Genomic DNA, 12,955 nt, shown 5'->3' on the forward strand with positions numbered 1-12,955 from the left:
CATACAGATATATACAGCCACCACTAGAGGAAGCTCAGGAGATTACTGCATGCAGATATATACAGCTACCACTAGAGGGAGCTCAGGAGATTACTGCATACAGATATATACAGCCACCACTAGAGGGAGCTCAGGAGCTTACTGCATACAGATATATACAACCACCACTAGAGGGAGCTCAGGAGATTACTACATGCAGATATATACAGCCACTACTAGATGGAGCTCAGGAGATTACTACACACATATATATATAGCCACCACTAGTGGGAGCTCAGGACATTACTACATACAGATATATACAGCCACCACTAGAGTGAGCTCAGGAGATTACTACATACAGATATATACAGCTACCACTAGAGAGAGCCCAGGAGATTACTACATACAGATATATACAGCCACCACTAGAGGGAGCTCAGGAGATTACTACATACAGATATATACAGCCGCCACTATAGGGAGCTCAGGAGATTACTACATACAGACATATACAGCCACCACTAGAGGGAGCTCAGGAGATTACTACATACAGAAATATACAGCCACCACTGGAGGGAGCTCAGGAGATTAATACATACAGATATATACAGCCACCACTGGAGGGAGTTCAAAAGATTACTATATATATATATATATATATATATATATATATATATATAGCCACCACTAGGGGGAGCTCAGGACATTACTACATACAGATATATACAGCCACCACTAGAGGAAGCTCAGGAGATTACTACATACAGATATATACAGCCACCACTAGAGGGAGCTCAGGAGATTACTACATACAGAAATATACAGCCACCACTGGAGGGAGCTCAGGAAATTAATACATACAGATATATACAGCCACCACTAGAGGGAGCTCAGGAGATTACTACATACAGATATATACAGCCACCACTAGAGGGAGTTTAGGAGATTACTGCATACAGATATAAACAGCCACCACTAGAGGGAGCTCAGGAGATTACTACATACAGATATATACAGCCACCACTAGAGGGAGCCCAGGAGATTACTACATACAGATATATACAGCCGCCAATAGAGGGAGCTCAGGAGATTACTACATCCAGATATATACAGCCACCACTAGAGGGAGCTCAGGAGATTACTACATACAGATATATACAGCCACCACTAGAGGGAGCTCAGGAGATTACTAAATACAGATATATACAGCCACCACTAGAGGGAGCTCAGGAGATTACTCCATACAGATATATACAGCCACCACTGGAGGGAGTTCAAAAGATTACTACATACATATATATATATAGCCACCACTAGGGGGAGTTCAGGACATTACTACATACAGATATATACAGCCACCACTAAAGGGAGCTCAGGAGATTACTACATACAGATATATACAGCCACCACTAGAGGGAGCTCAGGAGATTACTACATACAGATATATACAGCCACCACTAGAGGGAGCCCAGGAGATTACTACATACAGATATATACAGCCGCCACTAGAGGGAGCTCAGGAGATTACTGCATACAGATATATACAACCACCACTAGAGGGAGCTCAGGAGATTACTACATACAGATATATACAGCCACCACTAGAGGGAGCTCAGGAGATTACTACATTCAGATATATACAGCCACCACTAGAGGGAGCTCCGGAGATTACTACATACAGATATATACAGCCACCACTGGAGGGAGTTCAAAAGATTCCCACATACATATATATATATATATATATAGCCACCACTAGGGGGAGCTCAGGAGCTTACTGCATACAGATATATACAACCACCACTAGAGGGAGCTCAGGAGATTACTACATTCAGATATATACAGCCACCACTAGAGGGAGCTCAGGATATTACTACATACAGATATATACAGCCACCACTAGAGGGAGCTCAGGATATTACTACATGCAGATATATACAGCCACCACTAGAGGGAGCTCAGGAGATTACTACATGCAGATATATACAGCCACCACTAGAGGGAGCTCAGGAGATTACTACATGCAGATATATACAGCCACCACTAGAGGGAGCTCAGGAGAATACTACATACAGATATATACAGCCACCACTAGAGGGAGCTCAGGATATTACTACATACAGATATATACAGCCACCACTAGAGGGAGCTCAGGAGATTACTACATGCAGATATATACAGCCACCACTAGAGGGAGCTCAGAAGATTACTACATACAGATATATACAGCCACCACTAGAGGGAGCTCAGGAGATTACTACATACAGATATATACAGCCACCACTAGAGGGAGCTCAGGAGCTTACTACATACAGATATATACAGCCACCACTAGAGGGAGCTCAGGAGATTACTACATACAGATATATACAGCCACCACTAGAGGGAGCTCAGGAGATTACTACATGCAGATATATACAGCCACCACTAGAGGGAGCTCAGGAGATTACTACATGCATATATATACAGCCACCACTAGAGGGAGCTCAGGAGAATACTACATACAGATATATACTGCCACCACTAGAGGGAGCTCAGGAGATTACTACATACAGATATATACAGCCACCACTAGAGGGATCTCAGGAGATTACTACATACAGATATATACAGATACCACTAGAGGGCGCTCAGGAACTTATTACATACAGATATATACAGCCACCACTAGAGGGAGCTCAGGAGATTACTACATACAGATATATACAGCCACCACTAGAGGGAGCTCAGGAGATTACTACATACAGATATATACAGCCACCACTAGAGGGAGCTCAGGAGATTACTACATACAGATATATACAGCCACCACTAGAGGAAGCTCAGGAGATTACTGCATGCAGATATATACAGCTACCACTAGAGGGAGCTCAGGAGATTACTGCATACAGATATATACAGCCACCACTAGAGGGAGCTCAGGAGCTTACTGCATACAGATATATACAACCACCACTAGAGGGAGCTCAGGAGATTACTACATGCAGATATATACAGCCACCACTAGAGGGAGCTCAGGATATTACTACATACAGATATATACAGCCACCACTAGAGGGAGCTCAGGATATTACTACATGCAGATATATACAGCCACCACTAGAGGGAGCTCAGGAGATTACTACATGCAGATATATGCAGCCACCACTAGAGGGAGCTCAGGAGCTTACTACATACAGATATATACAGCCACCACTAGAGGGAGCTCAGGAGATTACTACATACAGATATATACAGCCACCACTAGAGAGAGCTCAGGAGATTACTACATGCAGATATATACAGCCACCACTAGAGGGAGCTCAGGAGATTACTACATACAGATATATACAGCCACCACTAGAGGGAGCTCAGGAGATTACTACATACAGATATATACAGCCACCACTAGAGAGAGCTCAGGAGATTACTACATGCAGATATATACAGCCACCACTAGAGGGAGCTCAGGAGATTACTACATACAGATATATACAGCCACCACTAGAGGGAGCTCAGGAGAATACTACATACAGATATATACAGCCACCACTAGAGGGAGCTCAGGAGATTACTACATACAGATATATACAGCCACCACTAGAGGGAGCTCAGGAGATTACTACATACAGATATATACAGCCACCACTAGAGGGATCTCAGGAGATTACTACATACAGATATATACAGATACCACTAGAGGGCGCTCAGGAACTTATTACATACAGATATATACAGCCACCACTAGAGGGAGCTCAGGAGATTACTACATACAGATATATACAGCCACCACTAGAGGGAGCTCAGGAGATTACTACATACAGATATATACAGCCACCACTAGAGGGAGCTCAGGAGATTACTACATACAGATATATACAGCCACCACTAGAGGGAGCTCAGGAGATTACTGCATACAGATATATACAGCCACCACTAGAGGGAGCACAGGAGATTACTACATACAGATATATACAGCCACCACTAGAGGGAGCTGACAACATAAGATTTAATATCACGTTGAAGTTATGAGATTTTTGCTGTTTTCTCCGGTATCTGTACATATGACAGATGAGAAGTTTTTCGTTGCCAGCTATGAATAGTCGTGTCACTTTGTGCTTCTCCCCCAAGAGTTATCCTGGGAGGGAGGGGGGATATCTGCTGTGTTGTCAGTCCCAGTCTCCGGCTCGTTCTCTTTCCCAATTCCCAATTTCATCACTGCAAACTGGGACAAAACCTTTCAGAGCAGAAAACAGAATTGTGTGGACTGTTCCCGGGCTCTGCTCCCACCTGCCTCCCCTCTGTTTTCTTCTTGCACCCCCTCTGCCATTTCCCTTGCACTCCAAGTCTGCTTCTCCCCTGCACCCCATGTTTTCTGCCGTCCCCCCTGAGCCCCCCACTCTCAGCGGCCGCTGGTCCTGCCCTCATTTCCTTCTTCTGTTTCCAGGCTCCGGGGGTCCCGAGGGGAATCCACAAATAGCCCCTTTTATCTTCAGAGCCTGTGACTGAACACGAAGAATACCCGAGACCATCTGAAAGAACCCCTTGTGGTCAAAGTCTGAACTTTGGGGTCCCAGTGCCTCTGCCAGGGCCCCTCTTGCCATATCTAATGCTGGCTTGTGGTGGACAGGCCTTTGGGCCCCTCAGACACTGTGGCCCTAGTGCTGCTGTCACCTCTGCACCCCTTAAAGGCCTAGATATCCATCAGGGGCCCTGACAGACCCCAGAATATTGTCATCCATCAGGGGCCCTAACACCCCCTAGAATATAGTCATCCAACAGGGGCCCTAACACCCCCTTGAATATAGTCATCCAACAGGGGCCCTAACACCCCCTTGAATATAGTCATCCATCAGGGGCCCTAACACCCCCAGTATGCAGTAATCCATCAGGGGCCCTAACACCCCCAGTATGCAGTCATCCATCAGGGGCCCTAACAGCCCCAGTATGCAGTCATCCATCAGGGGCCCTAACAGCCCCAGTATGCAGTCATCCATCAGGGGCCCTAACAGCCCCAGTATGCAGTCATCCATCAGGGGCCCTAACACCCCCAGTATGCAGTCATCCATCAGGGGCCCTAACAGCCCCAGCACACTCATGTACACAGCACAGGAACAGCGCTGGAGTCCGGAGCGCAGCACCCTGCATGTGAGGAGGAGGTGGGGGGCGCTGTTGGGGCTAGGCTTCTTATGAGAAGGACCAGTGCAGGGCGCCCCCTACAGGACCAGTGGTAGTAGCTGCCTCTATGGCCCCTTGTCTGTATTGTGCTCCGCTGTGTCTTTGACTCCAGGGTACTGGCGGCCCCGGGTGTGGCCCCTTTTACCGCCCCAGGCTGGGTGGCACCCCCCTCCCCTCCCCCATCTGGGTGACAACCCCTGTGCGCAATGTAATGGTGGTCACTGGTTGTCACAGCTTTCCAGGGTACAGATATACCGAACAGAAGTTTTATGAATTTGACATAAGGATTCGGTGCAGCCCTGTGAGGCGTGCCCGCAACTGGCACCGTAATGAGAGGGTCAGCAGAACGTCTGTGCCAGGCGACGGTCCGACAAGTCACGTGTCAGGCTCCCCCTCCCCCGCTCTGTGCGAGTTTCCCTGAGTTTTTGGGTCGTGTTCTGAAACATTAATTTTGCCCATTTTGGAAGCCGGATCAGAGGAAGGGCGTAACCAGCTCCATCGCTGCTGGGCCCAGCTGGCAGGAGAAGGGCATGTTGACTTCATTCGGACATCATCAGATGTCGAGGAGAAGCTCAGGATCAGGACTCGCCACTGGGTCGTCTTAAAGGGAACCTGCACCAGAAAAGACCAGAGGTGTCACCTGATGCTCCCAGACCCCCGGATATAATAATAATAATAATAATAATGGACTCCTCATTCTGGACACAGGACCTATATCCCCCCTCTGGCCCCAGAGGGTGACCCCCCCCAACCTCTATGCCCCCACATTGATCACCTGTAATGGTTCCGCCAGAGAAAGCCTGACAGTAACATTTGCCGCCTGACATAAGGCCGGAACGGGCAAGGAGTAGGGTTGGCAGCTTTCCCAACAAAAAATACTGACTAAGTTAAGCCACACCCCAAAGGGGGTGTGACTGTGGGCGTGTCTTAACACGGGTTGTTAGGTCGCTATCATACTGTGGCTCCCAATAATATTAATGTCCCCATTAGTGCCGCCCAGAATTAATAATGCCCCCATTAGCGCCCCCCAGGAATAATACTGTCCACATTAGTGCTCACCAGTAATATTAATGCCCCCATTAGTGCCCCCAGTAAGAGTAATGGGCCCATTAGTGCCCCCAATTAGTGCCCCCCAGGAAGAATAATGCCCCCCATTAGTACCCACAAGAATAATGCCCCTGATTTGTACCCCCAGTTAGAATAATGCCCTCATTACTGCCCCTGTTGAAATAATGCCCCCATTAGTGCCCCCAACTAGAATAATGCCATTAGTGCCCCTTCTCTGTTTCTGCAAAAAAAAAAAAAAAAAAACCCACTCACCTCCACAGAAAAAAAACTACCTTCACCGGCAGGGCCACTAAAATACCGGCCTTGCCGGTGAGTTACCAGCCGGGTGGCAACCCTAGCAAGGACGCTGTACTGGTGCTATCATTGATAGAGAACATGCCCTGCCAACCAATTCTTCTTTTTTAAAGGGTTTGTTTAAAGTTATGGCATTTGCACCAGACCTGTCATATATGTCTTTGAGGTGCTGGTCCTCCAGCTGGGTCCTCCACAGCGAGAGCTGCTCCATCTGGTCACTCTCTCCACTCTGGTATAATTTAGGGGGCACTAATATGGTATGCCAACTGGTCACTCTGGAGGACCCAACTGGTCCATGTACCTACTGAAGTGAGTGGCACAGTGCGATGCTCCCCTCCTCCTGTGGGGGTGCTGCAAGGAATCAGAGCACTTACTGGGAGGTTCCCGCAGACATGTATCTGTTGGGGGTTGTTCTAGCAGCTGCAGACCCCATTCAGAATCAGAAATGTCTGCCTCGTGTTCATCCTGAGCCCTCCTCCTCCTGAAGACAACCTCTGCCAGTGCTCCAGGATGCTCTGTGTACTCTGCTTGACGTCCCTGACGTGCCCCAGTCACCCTTTAAACCAATCTATAGCAGTGTTCCTCAACTCCAGTCCTCAGCAGTGATGGTCAGTTCGCAGTGTTCGCCAGCGAACACATGCGGGCTGCCATCTTTAGTAAGGTAGACTCACCCATCTGGCGATGCACAGGTAAGCCCTTTCCTGTGCCAGGAGCCGGTCTGAAATCAAACGCACTCACCGGGAGCAGGCAGTTCCGAGAACAGCCGCCGGGGGCCTTCATCGGGCTCTTCTCGGAACTGCCTGCTCCCGGTGACCGCATTTGATTTCAGACCGGCTCCCGGCACAGGTAAGGGCTTACCGGTGCATCGCCAGATGGGTGAGTCTACCTTACTAAAGATGGCAGCTAGCGAACACTGCAAACTGACCATCACTGGTCCTCAGGGCCACCCGCCGGTCATGATTTGAGAATATCCCACAGAATGAAGACCTGTGCTAAGTTCTGATGCATTAAAACTAAATATATCACATACACAATACTAAGGAAATCCTGAAAACATGACGGCGGTGGGTTCCGAGGACTGGAGCTGAGGAACACTGGTCTACAGGGTTGTATCATACATGAGGCAAGGGGAGACCTTTCTCTGACAGCAGAGGGCAGCATCCTGTGTGTGTCCTCTAGACTCTTCTGCCTCTTCCAAACAGCTCTCTGTCCTCCTACAGAATCCTCTGTCTGCTCCAGGCTCCTCTGTCCTCCTCCTGACCCGTGTGTCTTCCTGACCCCTCTGTCTCCTCCAGACCCCTCTGTCCTCCTGCAGACTTCTCTGTCTCCTCAATCTCCTCCACACCCCTCTGTCCCTCTCCAGACCTCTCTGTCTCCTCCTGACCCCTCTGTTCTCCTGCAGACCCTTCTGTCCTCCTGCAGACTTCTCTGTCTCCTCAATCTCCTCCACACCCCTCTGTCCCTCTCCAGACCTCTCTGTCTCCTCCAGACTCCTCCTGACCCCTCTGTTCTCCTGCAGACCTCTCTGTCCTCCTGTAGACCTGTCTGTCTCCTCCAGACCCCTCGGTCTCCTCCAGACCCCTCAGTCTCCTCCAGACCCCTCAGTCTCCTCCAGACCCCTCGGTCTCCTCCAGACCCCTCGGTCTCTTCCTGACCCTCCTGGCTCCCCTGCCTCTTCCAAACAGCTCTCTATTTGTCTAATGTGTATGGGCACCAAAACATTACAAGTGCTATAGGCCTGTTATTCTCTTACATGGCAGGAGGCCTTTGACATCCCTGACGCTACAGCAATGATCACAAGTGTCACGGTTGCCCTCACACAACTACCAACTGCAGTGCTTTTCATAATACCCCAGTAACAGCCACAGGGGCCCTAGGAACAGTCACACTGGGAGCCACAATGCTCCAAAGTGAGTACCTGCTGCCCCCCATAGTGCCCCAGTATATATAAGTGCCCCCCATAGTGCCCCAGTATCTAAGTGCCCTCCATAGTGCCCCAGTATATAGTGTCCCCTCATAGTGCCCCAGTATATCTAAATACCCCCACATAAGGCCCCAGTACAAATAAGTTCTCCCACATAGTGTACTAGTATATATGAGTGCCCCAGTATATCTAAATGCCCCCATAGTGCCCCAATATATATAAGTACCCCCACATAGTGTACTACTATATATAAAAGTCCCCACATAATTCCCCCATACATTTAAATACCAACACATAGTGCCCTAGTATATACAGTACAAGAGCCTCCCATAGTGTCCCACTATATATAAGTGCCCCCACATAGCGCCCCAGTATATATTAGTGCCCCATAGTACCCCAGTATATATAAGTTCTCCCACATAGTGTCCAACTATATATTAGTGCCCCAGTATATACACTGGTCAAAAAAATAAAGGGAACACACAAATAACACATCCTAGATCTGAGTTAATTAAATATTCTTCTGAAATACTTTGTTCTTTACATAGTTGAATGTGCTGACAACAAAATCACACAAAAATAAAAAAATGGAAATCAAATTTTTCAACCCATGGAGGTCTGGATTTGGAGTCACACTCAAAATTAAAGTGGAAAAACACACTACAGGCTGATCCAACTTTGATGTAATGTCCTTACAAGTCAAAATGAGGCTCAGTAGTGTGTGTGGCCTCCACGTGCCTGTATGACCTCCCTACAACGCCTGTGCATGCTCCTGATGAGGTGGCGGACGGTCTCCTGAGAGATCTTCTCCCAGACCTGGACTAAAGCATCTGCCAACTCCTGGACAGTCTGTGGTGCAACGTGACGTTGGTGGATAGAGCGAGACATAATGTCCCAGATGTGCTCAATTGGATTCAGGTCTGGGGAACGGGCGGGCCAGTCCATAGCATCAATGCCTTTGTCTTGCAGGAACTGCTGACACACTCCAGCCACATGAGGCCTAGCATTGTCTTGCATTAGGAGGAACCCAGGGCCAACCGCACCAGCATATGGTCTCACAAGGGGTCTGAGGATCTCATCTCGGTACCTAATGGCAGTCAGGCTACCTCTGGCGAGCACATGGAGGGCTGTGCGGCCCTCCAAAGAAATGCCACCCCACACCATTACTGACCCAATGCCAAACCGGTCATGCTGGAGGATGTTGCAGGCAGCAGAACGTTCTCCACGGCGTCTCCAGACTCTGTCACGTCTGTCACATGTGCTCAGTGTGAACCTGCTTTCATCTGTGAAGAGCACAGGGCGCCAGTGGCGAATTTGCCAATCTTGGTGTTCTCTGGCAAATGCCAAACGTCCTGCACGGTGTTGGGCTGTAAGCACAACCCCCACCTGTGGACGTCGGGCCCTCATATCACCCTCATGGAGTCTGTTTCTGACCGTTTGAGCAGACACATGCACATTTGTGGCCTGCTGGAGGTCATTTGCAGGGCTCTGGCAGTGCTCCTCCTGTTCCTCCTTGCACAAAGGCGGAGGTAGCGGTCCTGCTGCTGGGTTGTTGCCCTCCTACGGCCTCCTCCACGTCTCCTGATGTACTGGCCTGTCTCCTGGTAGCGCCTCCATGCTCTGGACACTACGCTGACAGACACAGCAAACCTTCTTGCCACAGCTTGCATTGATGTGCCATCCTGGATAAGATGCACTACCTGAGCCACTTGTGTGGGTTGTAGACTCCGTCTCATGCTACCACTAGAGTGAAAGCACCGCCAGCATTCAAAAGTGACCAAAACATCAGCGAGGAAGCATAGGAACTGAGAAGTGGTCTGTGGTCACCACCTGCAGAACCACTCCGTTATTGGGGGTGTCTTGGTAATTGCCTATAATTTCCACCTGTTGTCTATCCCATTTGCACAACAGCATGTGAAATTGATTGTCACTCAGTGTTGCTTCCTAAGTGGACAGTTTGATTTCACAGAAGTGCGATTGACTTGGAGTTACATTGTGGTGTTTAAGTGTTCCCTTTATTTTTTTGAGCAGTGTATAAGTTACTAGCAGAAGGACTTCGCTCGGGTATATTTCATCTATTTCATTTTATGTTTGTGTGTGTCGTTAAAAGATATCCACACTATCCACTATAACAGTGACATCCACAGTACCTGCCCCTTAACACTGACCCCCCCCCCACAGTGCCCCATCCCCTTAACTTTGACCTTTATAGCAGCCCGCCCCTTTAATAGTGAGTTTCACAGCACCCCACTCACTTGACATTGACCTCCTCAGGGGCCCGCCCCCTTAACACTGACCTTCATAGGAGACGTTCCCTTATCTGTGACCTCTACTGTTGCCTGCCCCTTAATAGAGACCTCCACAGCACCCATCCCTTTAACAATGACTGCCACAGTACCCCGTTCCCTTAACAGTGACCTCCACAGTACCCTGCTGACTTAACAGTGACCTCCACAGCAGCTGCCCCTTTAATAGTGGCTCCTGCCCCCTTAACAGTGACCTCCACAGTGCCTGCCCCTTTAATAGTGGCTCCTGCCCCCTTAACAGTGACCTCCACAGCAGCTGCCCCTTAACAGTGACCTCCACAGCAGCTGCCCCTTAACAGTGACCTCCACAGCAGCTGCCCCTTTAATAGTGGCCCCTTCCCCCTTAACAGGGACCTCCACAGCATCCTGCCCCTTTAAGGCTAGGGCTACATGATAAAATGTATCGCGCGTCATTTTGTCGTACCAATGTCACGCAACAATTTTTATAATAGGCTATGGTGTCGCACTGCGATATGCTGCGACTGCGACACGACAGTCGCAAAAAATCCATTCCAGATGGACGCATGTAGCAGTGTAGTTGTGCCCCACGTGTCCTGTAGCCCAAGCCTAAAGCTGACCTACAGCAGTGAAGAAAAATGGTTGGGTTGTTATGGAAACCTGGAGGAAAGCTGTGTGTGGAGACTAAGGGCCTGCGAGCTTCTATTGGCTGATAAGGGTCATGTGACCGTGTGTATGGCAGTTGGGGGCTTGTATTGGCTAATGGAGGTCATTTCTTGGGAATATCTCTGGAACGGTGCGTCCTAGAGAACTGTGACCCGGTCTAAAACCTTCCCGGAAACCTGATGTACCTGGGTGCCAAATAACAAAAGCCATTTTTTGTCACCTTACATCATATAAAGTTCAACACCAAGCGATCAAAAAGGTGCATGCCCCCCAAATTAGTATCAATCAAACCATCACCTCATCCCGCAACAAATGAGCCCCTAACTAAGACAATCGGTCAAAAAATAAAAAAGCTATGGCTCTCAGACTATGGAGACACTAAAACATCAGTTTTGAGTAACTTGAGGGGTGTAGTTTCTAAAGTGGGGGTCATTTATGGGGGGTTTCCACTATGTAGGCCCATAGTGCTCCAGTATATATAGGTGCCCACATAGTGCTCCAGTATATATAGGTGCCCCCGTAGTGCTCCAGTATATATAGGTGCCCCCATAGTGCTCCAGTATATATAGGTGACCCCATAGTGCTCCAGTATATATAGGTGCCCCCCATAGTGCTCCAACATACACTCGCCTAAAGAATTATTAGTGCCCCCATACTAATACGGTGTTGGACCCCCTTTTGCCTTCAGAACTGCCTTCATTCTACGTGGCATTGATTCCACAAGGTGCTGATAGCATTCTTTAGAAATGTTGGCCCATATTGATAGGATAGCATCTTGCAGTTGATGGAGATTTGAGGGATGCACATCCAGGGCACGAAGCTCCCGTTCCACCACATCCCAAAGATGCTCTATTGGGTTGAGATCTGGTGACTGTGGGGCCATTTTAGTCCAGTGAACTCATTGTCATGTTCAAGAAACCAATGTGAGATGATTGGAGCTTTGTGACATGGTGCATTATCCTGCTGGAAGTAGCCATCAGAGGATGGACACATGTTCTCATTCTGTTTACACCAAATTCGGACTCTACCATTTGAATGTCTCAACAGAAATCGAGACTCATCAGACCAGGCAACATTTTTCCAGTCTTCAACAGTCCAGTTTTGGTGAGCTCGTGCAGATTGTAGCCTCTTTTCCCTATTTGTAGTGGAGATGAGTGGTACCCGGTGGGATCTTCTGCTGTTGGAGCCCATCCGCCTCAAGGTTGTGCGTGTTGTGGCTTCACAAATGCTTTGCTGCAGACCTCGGTTGTAACGAGTGGTTATTTCAGTCAACGTTGCTCTTCTATCAGCTTGAATCAGTCGGCCCATTCTCCTCTGACCTCCAGCATCCACAAGGCATTTTCGCCCACAGGACTGCCGCATACTGGATGTTTTTCCCTTTTCACACCATTCTTTGTAAACCCTAGAAATGGTTGTGCGTGGAAATCCCAATAACTGAGCAGATTGTGAAATACTCAGACCGGCCCGTCTGGCACCAACAACCATGCCACGCTCAAAATGGCTTAAATCACCTTTCTTTCCCATTCTGACATTCAGTTTGGAGTTCAGGAGATTGTCTTGACCAGGAGCCCCCCCCTAAATGCATCGAAGCAACTGCCAT

Source organism: Bufo bufo, chromosome 1, assembly GCF_905171765.1.
Source record: "Bufo bufo chromosome 1, aBufBuf1.1, whole genome shotgun sequence".
NCBI lineage: Eukaryota > Metazoa > Chordata > Amphibia > Anura > Bufonidae > Bufo > Bufo bufo.